Here is a 21,791-nt window from a genome sequence, read left to right on the forward strand (position 1 = left end):
CTCCACTCTCTTTCTGGCTTATTTAGCTCCATTGTGGTCTCTAAATCACTCTCTCGTTCTTATTTAAAAAAAAAAAAAATCTCTTCTCTACCATCATGGCCAGTTGTCCAAAGTTAATATACCCAAGGTATTATACATGTAACTTAGAAATAATATAACATTGTAATCCAATTCTAAATTCTGAATTAAAAAAGTGGTATGAACCATATGGATTCAATCTCCTGCAGCTTCTTCTCCTAAATGCAAGTTTGTTTCGCTAGAAATAGCACAGAATATTTGGACTCGTTTTAAATTCTTCACAATAATTTACTGTATATCCAGGTGCACGGTTAAGTCATTGCAAGTACAGCCGATTAGACATTGGACAACTTGCACATTCATTGCTTTCTTAAGGTAAAATTCTCTTTTTTCTACTCTTTTTATTCCCCCTATCACACTTACTCCCGCACTCTCAAGTCAGTGTATCAGCTATGAATACCAAAGTTAAATGATCATTGCTCATCAATATCTGAAGGGAAATTTTGTTTAAAATTTCAGAAAAATAAAATTGCCTGCTAAACCAAAGGGACAAACGTCACTTATCGTTAAATCTTCAACTACACTTAATAGGTTATTCGGTTAATGATAAAGTAAAGTCGTGTTTTCAGAAAACAAATCACAGTGCATCATGTGTTTTTTTCAATGGTAAACAACAGTTCTAAATGTCATACAGAATGTGAGTGATATGTTCCCACTGCTCTTAAAGAATATGTATATTTGTGATCAAAATTGTGTTGAATCACTAAGGTAAATTACCTATGTCACAAATCAATCCTGTGTAGCCCGATACACATATGCAAGTGAACATGTTGACTTCATCGATGCACGTACCACCATTGGTACAGGGGTCAGAGTCACAGTCGTTCATATCTACAGGAAAATGTGGAGTAGAAAATATGGAATTTAAGAACAACAGCTACTCAGAATCTCCACTCTCTCTGTGGCTTCTTTAGCTCCATCATTGTCTCTAAATCACTCTCTTGTTCTTATTTTTTTTTTCAATAACAATCTCTTCTCAACCACCATGCAGCTTCTTCTCCTAAAGGCAAGTTTGTTTGGCTAAAAATAGCACAGAATATTTGGACTCATTTTAAATTCTTCACGATAATTTACTTTATATCCAGGTGCACAGGTAAGTCATTGCAAGTACAGCCGATTAGACATGGACAACTGGCACATTCAATGCTTTCTAAAGGTAAAAATTTCTTTCTCTACTCCTTTTATTGCGAGCAGTTTACGATACTCACAAATTGTTACGAGCTATTTACGAGTTATTTACAGAAAAATCAATCCGTGGACAATCGCAAGAAGATTTTTGACATGTCAAAAAATTTGCCTCTCCTTTCACGGATCATTAAGCAGGGCTCCCACTTAGCCGAGTTGTATTAGCGAGTTATGGCGAGTTACGGTGAGTTGCCTTAAAGAGGCACTCGCAATAACTCGCGAATAATTCGTTATGGCTTAGCGTAACTCTTTACAACATTTCACGACTCTCCTCGAAGTCGCGAGCAGTTCCAAAATTTTGAATATGTTCAAAAAATTTCCCCGATTCGTTGCAATTCGAGGTGAACTCGCCTACCCTTGTAATATACACGCATTACCTGTAACAAGCTCGCGCTGCACTCTTCATAAGGTGGCGAGTTGTGACGAGTTATTTACGGATACCAACTCGCCAATACAACTCGGCGAAGTGGGAGCCCTGTTATACAGACGCTTGCAATTGACTACGAGTTGGCGATCCGTAAGGACTATTTAGAAAAATCGGTGTATGTGAAGGGGGTATTACAGACGCTTGCAATTGACTACGAGTTGGCGATCCGTAAGGACTTTTAAGAAAAATCGGTGTATGTGAAGGGGATATTACTCCAACTCTCTTCATCTTATATGACATTGAACTAAAAGAGCTAAACTGAATTATATGAAGAAAAATATAGTTTTCTTCCCAAAAATACAAAATGGTGACGAGATTAGGTCAGAGGACAACTATGTCATCAAACAAGTGATTACGATATATTCCTCCATAGTATTAATTATGTGTATTTAATTACAATGATATTTATCTTTGTCATAAAATGAGATAAATGAATAAATTGGTTTAATAGGAAAAAAATTATGATATAGTTTTCCATAGGGTTGTGTTTATTTCATTGCGACAATATGTTTGTCTTTGTCGGTATTCTAAATAATAGGAACCGTTTGAATCACAAATGCCATTACGAACGCCGTACGATCGATTTTTCAGACCATGAAAATTCGGGAAGACCATGGAAAAACAGGGAGATTCGTACGAACGCATCGTTCATACGAACCTTTGTGACCGTAGCTTAACATTTACCTATTGAACACTGCTTTCCAGTTTAACTAGGAGGACAGTTATAGGGAGTTGAGACCACCAGAACATGATCCACCATTGCATCATGTTTTTCAGAAAATACACCACAATGCATGATTTCATGTTAAATAGTAAGCTACTAGTACAATTATGTCATACTAGAATGTTAATGTTTTGTTGCAATTTCCCCTCATGAATATGGATATTTGTGATGAGAATTCCGTTAAATTTCGAAGGTAAATTACCTGTATCACAAGTGTGTCCTACATAGCCGGGTACACAGATGCAAGTGTACGTGTTCAATAAGTCATTGCAGGTAGCGCCGTTCAGACATGGACGACTGGCACAATCGTCGATTTCTGAAAGTAAATTAGGAGGAAGAATTCTGGGATTATTAACATTAGACAATAACCATTTTTCTCTCTGGCTTTATAGTTTCATTACGGTCTCTAAATTAAGCTCTCGCTCTTACTTTTACTGTACTCTTCTCTAAAAGTATGGCATGTTGTCCAAAGTAAGTCTACCAATGGTATTACACATGTAACATATCCATAATATGTATTCCAATTGTAAATTACTTTAAAAAAGACCCGATCTCCTGCAGTGTCTTTTACTAAAACAATGTGTGTTTAGCTGAAAATGGCACAGAATATTTGGGGTCGTTTTAAATGCTTCATAATAATTGCCTGTATATCCTGGCGCACAGGTGCAATTGTACATGTTAAATAAGTCATTGCAGGTAGCACCGTTTGGACATGCACGACTGGCACATTCGTTGAATTCTGAAAGTAAATTTTCCAAATCTAAAAATAATAAACAAAAGAACTTGCATATATTATGTGAACTGTGCAAAACCTTAGAGAATCTTCGAGGAGTGAAGATGGTGCACACTTGTGTGCGAGCTTGAAATCCAAAGACCACAGGTTATTATATTTTTGTAATAGCACATTGGAGCATTCACGTAATGATCTATACAAATTTAATACATTATATTTCTTCTTATCACTATAATCATTATCAATATCATTATCATTCATTTAAGAACTACTAATAATAATCTGTATGATAACAATAATATTTGTAGTAACATTCATATACTTTTAAATAAGACGCTCTGGCATTCGTGGTATTTATACCTAATGTGTAGTCATTGACATCACCTGTGTAAAGGGTGGGAAATGCAGATTAATATCTTGCCAAAGGACATGGGTGCCGTGGCAGGTCTAGAACTGCAAACCACGTGATCCACAGTCGGAAGACGAAACCACTAGACCATGACATCTCTACATAACACTGTATGATTAAAATGTTATACTCGGTGAAACAGGTGTTTTCATTAAATGTACAGTTCTAACACATTAATCAAAACTGAAAGTAAACGATTAGGTGTTAAATATCACATACATAATACACAATTAGAACATAAAACACAATTCGATATGATTCTACTCTTACCCTCAAATACATGGAAGCCTCCAGGTCGCAGAAAGCCCACTGGTAAAATATAAGTCTTTGGCCATGAATGCCGAGATCCTTCATTTACTCCTATACCATTAATTTGCCAATCGGTCCACATCAGAGTTCCATGGTGGAAAATAATATCAAATGGATGGAGCGTACCATGGGAACTATCTAGAAGGAGTTTACGGTCACTGCCAGAGAGGTCTGAGGATTCGATCTTGTCCAGGTAAGCGTCGCACCAATAGAGCCGTGAACCTGGACAGAAAGTCAAGATAAATTTGAGATCCGCCCCCTGTAACACAACATTTAGTAATTGATTGTGCGATTGATTCATCGTACAGCCAACTGTGTTTAAATCATGGTCATTTGCAAAATAGCAATCAATTGCTAAGTTAACGTTGTGTTACTTGGCCCAGGTCCTGTCATTGCATTGCAAGAAACTGGAAAGAAGGAACAGAACATAATTGGTAACAGAGAATATGAGAATTGAAATTTAATGCGAGGTTCGAAATGATCAGAATGAAAATAAATTGACTTCATCTTGCTGAAAATCACATACACTGCACACAGAAATCGGCTTGTGGTATGCAAGTTTGGTCCAAACTTATCAACTATCTGGGTCATATTTCAAACATGTAAATACGGTGATATATTTAACCTTTTAAGATAAACATTCTGAAAAGTAAAGTAATTCGCTATTTCAGCAGATATTGTAAAAATGAATTATGTCAGAATTATTAAAGCTCAGAGACTGTTTGGGAATTTTAATTAACCTTGAAGCTGTATAAGTGAGAGACTGTATAATGTATATTCGGGAAAGGGACGACAGCGCCCTCTGGCATGTTCTTATACTTGATTCTATGCCTTGGCTTCTCAGACTCTGGACTGCAGAGCTAATCATATCATTCTGGACCGCCAGGGAGGCTCTGCTTTAAAAGAAATATGTACTTTAAAACAATCCTTCCACACGTATGTATAATAAAACAAACCTATGTGGAAATTATTGAATTTGCTCATAGTTTCAGACCTTTTAGATTTCGTGGAAATCACTTCTGGTTCGTCAAAGAAAAAGTTTGAGAATCCTTCCTTTATGCTGACGATATAGCTTGAATTTCAGTTCATCTTTAATATTTTTAAATGCCTTTTTACATATTCTTTTACACAAATTGTACATGTACAAGTTAACTTGAAATGAGCTTGAAAACCAGCATGGTTGCTCCCTTTAGAAAAGACTTCATTAGGATGTGTGTGTTATAGCGGGGCTTTGTCTAGGGTAGATCATACATGTGAGAGAGGTGAAAACACTTATCTAAAATTTCATTTCAACTTGGAAACCCCAAATTTGTAGAAGAGTAATAGTTGAAGAGTCCCTGAATCAGAATATCTAGCTAATCTAAGTGAATTAATCCCGCTTCAATTTATTATGGTGTTTGTTTTAGACTAGTTCCAACCATATGTTTGGTCCCATTGGGTGAAATAATGTGGACATCATTAAAAAATATTCACCTTCTCTATCATATGTGATACCGTTAGGCCAGCCCAGACCTGTGTCGATAACAACCTGCCGATTCTTGCCGTTGAGGTCGCACAATTCTATTTTTGGAGAATCTCCCCATTCCGTCCAATAAATCATTCTGAAATCAGAAAAGGCTCATTTATCATCTTATCAAGTAGTTAATGGAATTGAATTGATTGATGTACAGTTGATATTTTAACTTGAAAAGGCTGGGATTTAAACTTGTCCCTGCGTAATTCAGCTTTTTGTTTTAAAGAGTTGCAAAATTAACGTTCGCTTGAAATAAATTTCGATTTATGAAACGACAAACGTTACTCTGGTTTCTCGATTCAGGCATTAAGGGCTAAGAAAGGTACATCGTTACGATGTTTTCTTTTCTTACTATGCTCAACATCTGATGTATATGGCTGTTATATATGTTAAATTATCACATATCCTAAACTTTAGGATTGGGTTGTTCTTAAATTAAGATTTTTCAAAAGCTAAGGCTGCACAGGTTATGAAAATGCTATTTATTGTTTTTCTGCTTGGAGCCAGAAGGGTGTAAATTCATATAATTTAACGAAAAGTTAACGCGCTTCTGGCTCTGAACATATACTGTGCTCATATTAATGTATATCTCAAGGGATGTTAGAGGATCCTTCCTACAAAGGAAAGTATTATTACCCTGGCTTGAGCCCAGCTGCCCTCATGCCTCAGTCACACCTTTGCGTATTTGGTTTGCGTATTGATGCGTATTTATGGCAAGCCGTTTTAACATTTATTCCTATTTCTTGATATCAAGAACTGATTTCTTGATATCAAGCAATCGAATTCTTGATATCAAGAATTGCCATTGCTTTACACAGAAAATCATTTCTTGATATCAAGAAGTCATAAGGCGCTAAAAGCATTTAAGGAATAACTTCCTAACTTCCTTCCAAGTACCTATTTACTACACCCGGGTGAAGGATCGCCAATATAGATTAATGTTTTGCAAAAGGACATTAGTGCCGCGGCAGTACTCGAACATGAACCATGAGATCACTAGTCCGGCGACCTGTCCACTATTCTAGACCACAAGCCATCTACTTTTCATACAGCCAATCGCAAACATAAAGCAATATCAAAATGAAACCTGTTGGTTGATACGATGATTATCGCTCTCGGTTTATCCAGGCCTGAAAGAATGTTGTGTCTGCCTGTGCCATTGGGGTACACTGCTTCTATCGTGTTGTTAAGTGCATCAGTCCAATATATGGTCTTGGTTTGAACATCAAAGTACATCCCATCGGGTGCTGAAGGGGTAACAATTGAGGCACGATAATGACCGTTTATTAACAGAAAGAGATGCTTCCAATGCGTTTAACAATTTGTTAACTTTTATCGAATTTGATTGGATTGTAGAGTGGTGAAGAATTTCTGTGTTCATCGGAGAAAATGCTATGTTATGATTCCCACGATGTATTAGGAGACAGACAGAGAGAAATAGGTTGTGACTCAAGAATTGGGAAAAAAATTCACATGCGATTGCAAATATTACAGGAATATGTTAACACAAAATTACCCGAGTATGTTTACCTTAGATCTGAGAGGATGTTATCTCACTCGTTAGCCTTATCGCTACGTTGTGACTGACACAACTTAACTCAAATTCCACGAATTAATTTTGCCAAAATAAAATATTAATCATAGAAAGTAATAAAATCATAAAAAAATGTTGACCAACTTACTTCCGAGCCAAGCTATAACTATTTTCTGGTTAGTCCCATCAATGCGTGCCGAGCTTATTGTACGGGTAGAACTATCCGTCCAGTAGACGATGCCGTCCACTGGGTCATAGTCAACGGCCACGGGGGTTTGTAGACCCGTCAGGGGCAGCTGGGTGAAGGTGAGGTTGGTAGCTGTTGCCATGAATATCGCACCTTTGTCTAAGTCGGTTACGAAGACGATGGAATCTGTCATGATTATGATGATAATAATAATAATAATAACTAGACTTTAATTCGTCACTTAGACGAATTAGGTGATACGTATGATAGTGGTTTACATAGCGAATAATGCATTACACGATATATTATTTTGTAAAATGCTTCTCCCATTTATATGCTTCTCCCATTATGATCTATTCATATGTCAAGATTAAATTGTGTCTCCTTGATCATCATGGATCTAGGGAAGATAGATTGAAACAATATATGACCTTTGACCCTGTGCAGTAACCAGTTACACATTTGACTCTAATTTACATCATGAAGAACACCTTTTGACGATTTTATCTTATTCAAAGAAATGAAAATGTAATTGATAAATGATTATCATCATTATGATAATGATGATCATGATGATAATGATCATGATCATGAGCGCGATCATGACATCTTATTGAAAAAATGAGGATTGATTTAGATAGCATATAGTCTCAGCTACAACATACTCAAAAATCAACAAAATCCAAGCCGAAATAACGGCGATATTGCTCGCAAAAGACAGGAATATAGAGTCCAGATTTGAGAAAAAGTCATCTCCTATAGGGATTACACGCAAAAAGTAATGGATTAAGTGAAAATAGGGTAATAATAAAGTAAAAAGGGTTATTTATGACAATATTTGCGAATCTACGTGTTTAAATAATCAAAGGAGATGGTACAGTGAAGGTCAAAAGGAAAAAAAAGTGAAGAAAAAAAAGTGTTGGAGACACCCGGACTCGAACCAGGGATCTCGAGGTTGGAAGTCAAGTGCGTTACCGATATACCAAAACATCTCCCATAGCGATTACACGTAAACGGGAAATGGAATTCAGAAATCCTACTTTGCAAGTGAAATATGAGCATGATCCCGGCATCTAATTGAAAAATAAAGGGCACACTTTTGATAGCTCATTGTCTCAGCTACAACATATCCGAAGCTCAGCGAAAACAAAGATAAAACAACGGAGATTTTGCTCGCGAAAGACAGGAGTGTAGAATCCAGTTTTGAGAAAAAGTCATGTCCCATAGAGAATACACGCAAAATGCGAAAAATTGACATGCCTCCTTTAATCGCAAAAATACACCATGATACTTTTGTCAAAAATAAAAATTGTGAATACTACATTTGTAGAAAATTGTCTCAGCTAGAACATATCAAAATTAAAAAGAAAATTGATCAATATTTACAGAGATACAATCAATTTTCCAAAAATATGCTGACGTCATAATATGCAAATTAAAATTTTGAGTTTGGAGGCCATTATGATGACGTCATGAGTTAATTGAGGATAAAATGAGACATGAAATCATATTTCCGACTCATAATCTATCTAAATATGAAAAAATATTAGGAGTTTCTATCTATTCTAAAGAGTTACAATGAATTTTATATAGGCATGTTTTTGCCCATGTATTGTGGATAAAGATAACGCAAATCTGCGCGTGCTGTCAACTTTGACGGACGCTCATTGCGTTAATAAAAGGTGAACAAATTATCAAAATGCTTGGAAAAATGTACCAAATCTGATGACAGAAAAAAATTGGCGATTCTATGTTGCAAAATGCCAGTACGCGCGAAAACGCGCGCGCATGCGCGTGTGCGTAATTTTTTTATCAAATGCTCCATATGGCCTTAAACGTATGCAAAAAAAATTTGGGATGATTTAGAGCTTTTTAATTTTTTGCGCGCGCGTAAACGCGCGGACGAGCGCGCACGCGCGCATTTGCGCACGTTTATTGACCTGAAACTGACCGGAAGGATATTGATCTTAATCGTGATAATTATGAATGAGAAATACTTTTCCGTTATAAAGATATGATCATAAGTTGATTTTCACAAAATGGCGCCTGGATGACGTCACGATAATTTTGAGTTTTTGAAAAGTCACGCAGTTCTAAGTTAGGCTAAGATCTATAATCATGGCAAGTTTCATGATAATGGCTTTAGCCATTCTTGAGATATCCTGCGAACAAAATTGAGGAAGAATAATAATAAATGCTTCTATACAGACACAAAATAAATACTAGACTTTAATTCGTCACTTAGACGAATTAGGTGATACGTATGATAATGGTTTACATAACGAATAATGCATTACACGATATATTATTTTGTAAAATGCTTCTCCCATTCATATGCTTCTCCCATTATGATCTATTCATATGTCAAGATTAAATTGTGTCTCCTTGATCATCATGGATCTAGGGAAGATAGATTGAAACAATATATGACCTTTGACCCTGTGCAGTAACAAGTTACACATTTGACTCTAACTTACATCATGAAGAACACCTTTTGACGATTTTATCTTATTCAAAGAAATGAAAATGTAATTGATAAATGATTAGCATCATTATGATAATGATGATCGTGATGATCATGATTATGATCATGAGCGCGATCATGACATCTTATTGAAAAAATGAGGGTTGATTTAGATAGCATATAGTCTCAGCTACAACATACTCAAAAATCAACAAAATCCAAGCCGAAATAACGGCGATATTGCTCGCAAAAGACAGGAATGTAGACTCCAGATTTTAGAAAAAGTCATCTCCAATAGGGATTACACGCAAAAAGTAATGGATTAAGTGAAAATAGGGTAATAATAAAGTAAAAAGGGTTATTTATGACATTATTTGCGAATCTACGTGTTTAAATAATCAAAGGAGATGGTACAGTGAAGGTCAAAAGGAAAAAAAAGTGAAGAAAAAAAAGTGTTGGAGACACCCGGACTCGAACCAGGGATCTCGAGGTTGGAAGTCAAGTGCGTTACCGATATACCAAAACATCTCCCATAGCGATTACACGTAAACGGGAAATGGAATTCAGAAATCCTACTTTGCAAGTGAAATATGAGCATGATCCCGGCATCTAATCGAAAAATAAAAGGCACACTTTTGATAGCTCATTGTCTCAGCTAAAACATATCCAAAGCTCAGCGAAAACAAAGCTAAAACAACGGAGATTTTGCTCGCGAAAGACAGGAGTGTAGAATCCAGTTTTGAGAAAAAGTCATGTCCCTCAGAGAATACACGCAAAATGCGAAAAATTGACATGCCTCCTTTAATCGCAAAAATACACCATGATACTTTTGTCAAAAATAACAATTGTGAAAACTACATTTGTAGAAAATTTTCTCAGCTAGAACATATTAAAATTAAAAAGAAAATTGATCCATATTTACAGAGATACAATCAATTTTCCAAAAATATGCTGACGTCATAATATGCAAATTGAAATTTTGAGTTTGGAGGCCATTATGATGACGTCATGAGTTAATTGAGGATAAAATGAGACATGAAATCATATCTCCGACTCATAATCTATCCAAATATGAAAAAATATTAGAAGTTTCTATCTATTCTAAAGAGTTACAATGAATTTTATATAGGCATGTTTTTGCCCATGTATTGTGGATAAAGATAACGCAAATCCGCGCGTGCTGTCAACTTTGACGGACGCTCATTGCGTTAATAAAAGGTGAACAAATTATCAAAATGCTTGGAAAAATGTACCGAATATGATGACAGAACAAAATCGGCGATTCTATGTTGCAAAATGCCAGTACGCGCGAAAACGCGCGCGAATGCGCGTGTGCGTAATTTTTTTATCAAATGCTCCATATGGCCTGAAACGTATGCAAAAAAAATTTGGGATGATTTGGAGCATTTTAAATTTTTGCGCGCGCGTAAACGCGCCGACGAACGCGCACGCGCGCATTTGCGCACTTTTATTGACCTCAACTTGACCGGACGGACATTTATCTTAATCGTGATAATTATGAATGAGAAATACTTTTCCGTTATGAAGATATGATCATTAGTTGATTTTCACAAAATGGCGCCTGGATGACGTCACGATAATTTTGACTCTCTAAAAAGTCACGCAGTTCTAAGTTAGACTAAGATCTATCATCATGGCAAGTTTCATGATAATGGCTTTATTCAGTCTTGAGATATCCTGCGAACAAATTCGAGGAAGAATAATAATAAATAATAATAAATAAATAAATAATAAAAATCTTGACGAAATCAAAAGGTGATACGTCTACGTACGTATCACCTAACTAGACTTTAATTCGTCACTTAGACGAATTAGGTGATACGTATGATAATGGTTTACATAACGAATAATGTATTACACGATATATTATTTTGATTCTCCCATTCATATGCTTCTCCCATTATGATCTATTCATATGTCAAGATTAAATTGTGTCTCCTTGATCATCATGGATCTAGGGAAGATAGATTGAAACAATATATGAACTTTGACCCTGTGCAGTAACCAGTTACACATTTGACTCTAATTTACATCATGAAGAACACCTTTTGACGATTTTATCTTATTCAAAGAAATGAAAATGTAATTGATAAATGATTATCATCATTATGATAATGATGATCATGATCATGATCATGATCATGAGCGCGATCATGACATCTTATTGAAAAAATGAGGGTTGATTTAGATAGCATATAGTCTCAGCTACAACATACTCAAAAATCAACAAAATCCAAGCCGAAATAACGGCGATATTGCTCGCAAAAGACAGGAATGTAGACTCCAGATTTGAGAAAAAGTCATTTCCCATAGGGATTACACGCAAAAAGTAATGGATTAAGTAAAAATAGGGTAATAATAAAGTAAAAAGGGTTATTTATGACATTATTTGCGAATCTACGTGTTTAAATAATCAAAGGAGATGGTACAGTGAAGGTCAAAAGGAAAAAAAAATGAAAAAAAAAGTGTTGGAGACACCCGAACTCGAACCAGGGATCTCTAGGTTGGAAGTCAAGTGCGTTACCGATATACCAAAACATCTCCCATAGCGATTACACGTTAACAGGAAATGGAATTCAGAAATCCTACTTTGCAAGTGAAATATGAGCATGATCCCGGCATCTAATCGAAAAAATAAAATGCACACTTTTGATAGCTAATTGTCTCAGCTACAACATATCCGAAGCTCAGCGAAAACGAAGCAAAAACAACGGAGATTTTGCTCGCGAAAGACAGGAGTGTAGAATCCAGTTTTGAGAAAAAGTCATGTCCCATAGAGAATACACGCAAAATGCGAAAAATTGACATGCCTCCTTTAATCGCAAAAATACACCATGATACGTTTGTCAAAAACAAAAATTGTGAATATTACATTTGTAGAAAATTGTCTCAGCTAGAACATATCAAAATTAAAAAGAAAATTAATCCATATTTACAGAGATACAATCAATTTTCCAAAAATATGCTTACGTCATAATATGCAAATTAAAATTTTGAGTTTGGAGGCCATTATGACTACGTCATGAGTTAATTGAGGATCAAATGAGACATGAAATCATATCTCCGACTCATAATCTATCCAAATATGAAAAAATATTAGGAGTTTCTATCTATTCTAAAGAGTTACAATGAATGTTATATAGGCATGTTTTTGCCCATGTATTGTGGATAAAGATAACGCAAATCCGCGCGTGCTGTCAACTTTGACGGACGCTCATTGCGTTAATAAAAGGTGAACAAATTATCAAAATGCTTGGAAAAATGTACCGAATATGATGACAGAAAAAAAATCGGCGATTCTATGTTGCAAAATGCCAGTACGCGCGAAAACGCGCGCGCATGCGCGTGTGCGTAATTTTTTTATCAAATGCTCCATATGGCCTGAAACGTATGCAAAAAAAATTTGGGATGATTTAGAGCATTTTTAATTTTTGCGCGCGCGTAAACGCGCGGACGAGCGCGCACGCGCGCATTTACGCACGTTTATTGACCTCAACTTGACCGGACGGATATTGATCTTAATCATGATAAATATGAATGAAAAATTATTATTCGTTATAAAGATATGATCATTAGTTGATTTTCACAAAATGGCGCCTGGATGACGTCACGATGACTTTGAGTCTTTGAAAAGTCACGCAGTTCTAAGTTAGACTAAGATCTATCATCATTGAAAGATTCATAACAATGGCTTCATTCAGTCTTGAGATATCCTGCGAACAAATTCGAGGAAGAATAATAAAAATAAACTAGACTTTAATTCGTCACTTAGACGAATTAGGTGATACGTATGATAATGGTTTAAATAACGAATAATGCATTACACGATATATTATTTTGTAAAATGCTTCTCCCTTTCATATGCTTCTCCCATTGTGAACTATTCATATGTCAAGATTAAATTGTGTCTCCTTGATCATCGTGGATCTAGGGAAGATAGATTGAAACAATATATGACCTTTGACCCTGTGCAGTAACCAGTTACACATTTGACTCTAATTTACATCATGAAGAACACTTTTTGACGATTTTATCTTATTCAAAGAAATGAAAATGTAATTGATAAATGATTATCATCATTATGATAATGATGATCATGATGATCTTGATCATGATCATGAGCGCGATCATGACATCTTATTGAAAAAATGAGGGTTGATTTAGATAGCATATAGTCTCAGCTACAACATACTCAAAAATCAACAAAATCCAAGCCGAAATAACGGCGATATTGCTCGCAAAAGACAGGAATGTAGACTCCAGATTTTAGAAAAAGTCATCTCCCATAGGGATTACACGCAAAAAGTAATGGATTAAGTGAAAATAGGGTAATAATAAAGTAAAAAGGGTTATTTATGACATTATTTGCGAATCTACGTGTTTAAATAATCAAAGGAGATGGTACAGTGAAGGTCAAAAGGAAAAAAAAAGTGAAAAAAAAAGTGTTGGAGACACCCGGACTCGAACCAGGGATCTCGAGGTTGGAAGTCAAGTGCGTTACCGATATACCAAAACATCTCCCATTGCGATTACACGTAAACGGGAAATGGAATTCAGAAATCCTACTTTGCAAGTGAAATATGAGCATGATCTCGGCATCTAATCGAAAAATAAAAGGCACACTTTTGATAGCTCATTGTCTCAGCTACAACATATCCAAAGTTCAGCGAAAACGAAGCTAAAACAACGGAGATTTTGCTCGCGAAAGACAGGAGTGTAGAATCCAGTTTTGAGAAAAAGTCATGTCCTATAGAGAATACACGCAAAATGCGTAAAATTGACATGCCTCCTTTAATCGCAAAAATACACCATGATACTTTTGTCAAAAATAAAAATTGTGAATACTACATTTGTAGAAAATTGTCTCAGCTAGAACATATCAAAATTAAAAAGAAAATTGATCGATATTTACAGAGATACAATCCATTTTCCAAAAATATGCTGACGTCATAATATGCAAATTGAAATTTTGAGTTTGGAGGCCATTATGATGACGTCATGAGTTAATTGAGGATAAAATAAGACATGAAATCATATTTCCGCCTCATAATCTATCCAAATATGACAAAATATTAGGAGTTTCTATCTATTCTAAAGAGTTACAATGAATTTTATATAGGCATGTTTTTGCCCATGTATTGTGGATAAAGATAACGCAAATCCGCGCGTGCTGTCAACTTTGACGGACGCTCATTGCGTTAATAAAAGGTGAACAACTTATCAAAATGCTTGGAAAAATGTACCGAATATGATGACAGAAAAAAATCGGCGATTCTAAGTTGCAAAATGCCAGTACGCGCGAAAACGCGCGCGCATGCGCGTGTGCGTAATTTTTTTATCAAATGCTCCATATGGCCTGAAACGTATGCAAAAAAAATTTGGGATGATTTAGAGCATTTTAAATTTTTGCGCGCGCGTAAACGCGCGGACGAGCGCGCACGCGCGCATTTACGCACATTTATTGACCTGAAATTGACCGGACGGATATTGATCTAAATCGTGATAAATATGAATGAGAAATTACTATTCGTTATGAAGATATGATCATTAGTTGATTTTCACAAAATGGCGCCTGGATGACGTCACGATGACTTTGAGTCTTTGAAAATTCACGCAGTTCTAAGTTAGACTAAGATCTATCATCATTAAAAGATTCATGACAATGGCTTCATTCAGTCTTGAGATATCTTGCGAACAAATTCGAGGAAGAATAATAATAAATAAATAAATAAATAAATAAATAATAAAAATCTTGACGAAATCAAAAGGTGATACGTCTACGTACGTATCACCTAATAAATAAAAATCTTGACGAAATCAATAGGTGATACGTAGACTTCGTTACGTATCACCTAATGATACGTATACTTCGTACACATCACCTAATGATTCCTTCAAAATTTGCAATTTCAACTTTCGATTGAAAATTTCGATATGATCTCAACATGTGATCGAAAAAAAAAGTACACCGTTTTTATAGCCCATGGTCTCAGCTATAACATACCCCAATTTGGGAGAGAACAGAGCACACATAAGATAGATAGTGCTCATAGATGAATGCCATGTAGATTCATGATGTGAACGAAATTCACCTTCCATAGACATAACACGCAAATGACGAAAATTCTGACATGTGGCCTCTAATTGAATTTTGTACTATGATGACCTCATTAAAATGCAACTTAGTGAAAAGTGATCTTGTAGAGAATTGCCTTATCTACAACATATCGACATTTCAAAGAGAATCGATGAATATTGAGAGAAATACACTACATTTTCCATAAATACAATGACGTCATAATATGCATTTTGTATTTTTGACTTCCAAGGCCATTATGATGACGTCAAGATGTACTTAATGGCCAAATGAGATATGAAATCATACCTCCGACTCATACTCTATCTAAATAAGAAAAAAAAATTGGCAGTCCTTATTCATCCCAATGGACTTTTTATAGGCATGTTTTTGCCCATATATGCTATGTATTGCAAAAATCGTGCGTACGGACGGTTATTTTGAACGGACGCTCATTCCGTTATTAATAGTGATCAAGAGATAAAAAGGGTATCAAATTGTTCGGAAAAATATGAGGAATATTCTGTCAAAACTTTTTGCTGGGGGATTATTTTTCGTTCGGCCGTGACGAACGAAAACGTGCAAAAATGCGTGTTTTGCGTGATTTTTTATGAAATGCTTATAATGGCCTGAAACGTATGCAAAAAAAATTTAAGACGATTTTGAGCAATTTAAAATTTTACGCGCGCATTAACGCGCGCGCCTACGCGTACGCGCATTTTTGCGCGCATTTATTGACCTCAAATTGACCCGACGGATATTGATCTTGATCTTGATAAATATGAATGTAAAATTACTTTCCGTTATGAAGATATGATCATAAGTTGATTTTCACAAAATGGCGTCTAGATGACGTCACGATGATTTTGGGTCTCTAAAAATTCACGCAGTTCTAAGTTAGACTAAGATCTATCATCATTAACAGTTTCATGATAATGGTGTTATTGAGTCTTGAGATATCCTGCGAACAAATTCGAGGAAGAATAAATAAATAATAAAGAAAAATCTTGACGAAATCAATAGGTGATACGTAGACTTCGTTACGTATCACCTAATGATACGTATACTTCGTACACATCACCTAATGATTCCTTCAAAATTTGCAATTTCAACTTTCGATTGAAAATTTCGATATGATCCCAACATCTGATCGAAAAACAAAGTACACCGTTTTGATAGCCGATGGTCTCAGCTATAACATACCCCAATTTGGGAGAAAACAGAGCACACATAAGATAGATAGTGCTCATAGATGAATGCCATGTAGATTCATGATGTGAACGAAATTCACCTTCCATAGACATAACACGCAAATGACGAAAATTCTGACATGTGGCCTCTAATTGAATTTTGTACTATGATGACCTCATTAAAATGCAACTTAGTGAAAAGTGATCTTGTAGAGAATTGCCTTATCTACAACATATCGACATTTCAAAGAGAATCGATGAATATTGAGAGAAATACACTACATTTTCCATAAATACAATGACGTCATAATATGCATTTTTGTATTTTTGACTTCCAAGGCCATTATGATGACGTCAAGATGTACTTAATGGCCAAATGAGATATGAAATCATACCTCCGACTCATACTCTATCTAAATAAGAAAAAAAAATTGGCAGTCCTTATTCATCCCAATGGACTTTTTATAGGCATGTTTTTGCCCATATATGCTATGTATTGCAAAAATCGTGCGTACGGACGGTTATTTTGAACGGACGCTCATTCCGTTATTAATAGTGATCAAGAGATAAAAAGGGTATCAAATTGTTCGGAAAAATATGAGGAATATTCTGTCAAAACTTTTTGCTGGGGGATTATTTTTCGTTCGGCCGTGACGAACGAAAACGTGCAAAAATGCGTGTTTTGCGTGATTTTTTATGAAATGCTTATAATGGCCTGAAACGTATGCAAAAAAAATTTAAGACGATTTTGAGCAATTTAAAATTTTACGCGCGCATTAACGCGCGCGCCTACGCGTACGCGCATTTTTGCGCGCATTTATTGACCTCAAATTGACCCGACGGATATTGATCTTGATCTTGATAAATATGAATGTAAAATTACTTTCCGTTATGAAGATATGATCATAAGTTGATTTTCACAAAATGGCGTCTAGATGACGTCACGATGATTTTGGGTCTCTAAAAATTCACGCAGTTCTAAGTTAGACTAAGATCTATCATCATTAACAGTTTCATGATAATGGTGTTATTGAGTCTTGAGATATCCTGCGAACAAATTCGAGGAAGAATAAATAAATAATAAAGAAAAATCTTGACGAAATCAATAGGTGATACGTAGACTTCGTTACGTATCACCTAATAATAATAAAGAAAAATCTTGACGAAATCAAAAGGTGATACGTAGACTTCGTTACGTATCACCTAATAACAATCTTGACGAAATCAAAAGGTGATACGTTGACTTCGTTACGTATCACCTAATAAAAATCTTGACGAAATCAAAAGGTGATACGTAGACTTCGTTACGTATCACCTAATAACAAGACTTTAATTCGTCACTTAGACGAATTAGGTGATACGTATGATAATGGTTTACATAACGAATAATGCATTACACGATATATTATTTTATAAAATGCTTCTCCCATTTATATGCTTCTCCCATTATGATCTATCCATATGTCAAGATTAAGTTGTGTCTCCTTGATCATCATGGATCTAGGGAAGATAGATTGAAACAATATATGACCTTTGACCCTGTGCAGTAACCAGTTACACATTTGACTTTAATTTACATCATGAAGAACACCTTTTGACGATTTTATCTTATTCAAAGAAATGAAAATGTAATTGATAAATGATTATCATCATTATGATAATGATGATCATGATGATCATGATCATGAGCGCGATCATGACATCTTATTGAAAAAATGAGGGTTGATGTAGATAGCATATAGTCTCAGCTACAACATACTCAAAAATCAACAAAATCCAAGCCAAAATAACGGCGATATTGCTCGCAAAAGACAGGAATGTAGACTCCAGATTTGAGAAAAAGTCATCTCCCATAGGGATTACACGCAAAAAGTAATGAATAAAGTGAAAATAGGGTAATAATAAAGTAAAAAGGGTTATTTATGACATTATTTGCGAATCTACGTGTTTAAATAATCAAAGGAGATGGTACAGTGAAGGTCAAAAGGAAAAAAAAGTGAGAAAAAGAAGTGTTGGAGACACCCGGACTCGAACCAGGGATCTCGAGGTTGGAAGTCAAGTGCGTTACCGATATACCAAAACATCTCCCATAGCGATTACACGTAAACGGGAAATGGAATTCAGAAATCCTACTTTGCAAGTGAAATTTGAGCATGATCCCGGCATCAAATCGAAAAATAAAGTGCACACTTTTGATAGCTCATTGTCTTAGCTACAACATATTCGAAGCTCAGCGAAAACAAAGCTAAAACAATGGAGATTTTGCTCGCGAAAGACAGGAGTGTAGAATCGAGTTTTGAGAAAAAGTCATGTCCCATAGAGAATACACGCAAAATGCGAAAAATTGACTTGCCTCCTTTAATCTCAAAAATACACCATGATACTTTTGTCAAAAATAAAAATTGTGAATACTACATTTGTAGAAAATTGTCTTAGCTAGAACATATCAAAATTAAAAAGAAAATTGATCAATATTTTCAGAGATACAATAAATTTTCCAAAAATATGCTGACGTCATAATATGCAAATTGAAATTTTGAGTTTGGAGGCCATTATGATGACGTCATGAGTTAATTGAGGATAAAATGAGACATGAAATCATATTTCCGACTCATAATCTATCATAATATGAAAAAATATTAGGAGTTTCTATCTATTCTAAAGAGTTACAATGAATTTTATATAGGCATGTTTTTGCCCATGTATTGTGGATAAAGATAACGCAGATCCGCGCGTGCCGTCAACTTTGACGGACGCTCATTGCGTTATTAAAATAAGAACAAATTATCAAAATGCTTGGAAAAATGTGCCAAATATGATGATAGAGAAAATTCGGCGATTCTATGTTGCAAAATGCTAGTACGCGCAAAACACGCGCGCGCATGCGCGTGAGCATAATTTTTTTTCAAATGCTCCATATGGCCTAAAACGTATGCAAAAAAAATTTGGGATGATTTAGAGCATTTTAAATTTTTGCGCGCGCGTAAACGCGCGGGCGAACGCGCACGCGCACATTTCCGCACGTTTTTTGAACTGAAATTGACCGGACGGATATTGATCTTAATCGTGATAATTATGAATGAGAAATACTTTTCCGTTATGAAGATATGATCATAAGTTGATTTTCACAAAATGGCGCCTGGATGACGTCACGATGGCTTTGAGTTTTTGAAAAGTCACGCAGTTCTAAGTTAGGCTAAGATCTATCATTATGGCAAGTTTCATGATAATGGCTTTAGCCATTCTTGAGATATCCTGCGAACAAAATTGAGGAAGAATAATAATAATTTCTTCTATACAGACACAAAATAAATACTAGACTTTAATTCGTCACTTAGACGAATTAGGTGATACGTATGATATTGGTTTACATAACAAAGAATGCATTACACGATATCATATTATTTTATAAAATGCTCTTCCCATAATGATCTATCCATATGTCAAGTTTAAATTGTGTCGATCCCTTGATCATTATGGATATAGGGAAGATAGATTGAGACAATATATGACCATTGACTCTGTGCAGTAACCAGTTACACCTTTGACTCTAATTTACATCATGAAGAACGCATTTTGACGATTTTTATCTTATTCAAAGAAATGAAAATATAATTGATAAATAAGAGCTTATGCCTGAATAATTAAAAATGTATAGTGTATGACGTCACGATGTCCCGGCGTAAATGAAAAGTGTGAGAATACATTAGCGATCATTTTGAGTTGTCGACGTGAGATTCACTAGTTGCTTGAAAATAAAATCTTTAAATATCGGATGGATATATACTGTCACTGTATAAAGAATGTGGATTAGAGGGATATTGATCCGTCAGTCTTTCTTGAAGGCTTGTCAATTAAAGGAATACAAAGATTTGAATGTATTTCGCTCAAGAAATTACATACAGCATTGCCAGTAAATTTCACGGGATCAATGTTAAAATCTCCCATTATATAAACCTGTTTATGTTCAGTATGTGTTTTTTGTAAAACATTTTCAACGACAGGGAAATTGCTTTCAATAAACAGTGATTCATAGTTGTATGATGGGTATAATATACATATATCATTGCGTATTTCATATTCAAAATTGTCAGCGACCAATAGACCAACACCTCCACTCTTTTGTACTTGGCGATTAAATTGTATAAATGAATGACCGGATACATTGAATAATAGTGGCGTACTATCATTAACCCAAGTTTCTATACATAAGTACAGATGAAATTGGATAAAGCATTACAATGTATGTTTAAACTACGCGAATTAAAATGTAAAATACTAAAAAATGATAGTTAATGTTACTGAATTCAGTCGTAAAATCCTCATCAATATAATATTTACAGTTCAGAAACCTACTGAAATGAAACTCATATTCTTTTTCGGATAAATAGTTTAAATCATTGATATCAGTATAAGTATCTGTAGTATTACTACCAAATATTGAATGAAGTTCGTCATTATTCAAGTCTTGAATAGGAAATGAACAATGAGAACAGAGTGGGTTATTAATGTAGCCGAATGCTCATGTTCTCTATAACGCTCATTTTATGTATTTTATTACCAGAGAAAAAAAGATGTCAGTCAGTCACTCAATAGTGTCTGAGAGTACAGTCTAGAAAGTAAAAGGGTTTCCTTACATAATTTCAATACGAGGACACTGCTAACGTTTAAGTTTCACAAATAGGACATACGTGACATATTCATCATTTCAACATTCAACTGAAAATTGTGATATGATCTCATCATCTGATCAAAAAACTAAAAGCACCGTTTTTATAGCCCATGGTCTCAGCTATAACATACCCCAATTTGGGAGAAAACAGAGCACACATAAGATAGATAGTGCTCATAGATGAATGCCATGTAGATTCATGATGTGAACGAAATTCACCTTCCATAGACATAACACGCAAATGACGAAAATTCTGACATGTGGCCTTT

The sequence above is a fragment of the Strongylocentrotus purpuratus genome, unplaced genomic scaffold (assembly GCF_000002235.5).
Source record: "Strongylocentrotus purpuratus isolate Spur 01 unplaced genomic scaffold, Spur_5.0 spur5_scaffold_3, whole genome shotgun sequence".
Classification (NCBI taxonomy): Eukaryota; Metazoa; Echinodermata; class Echinoidea; order Camarodonta; family Strongylocentrotidae; genus Strongylocentrotus; species Strongylocentrotus purpuratus.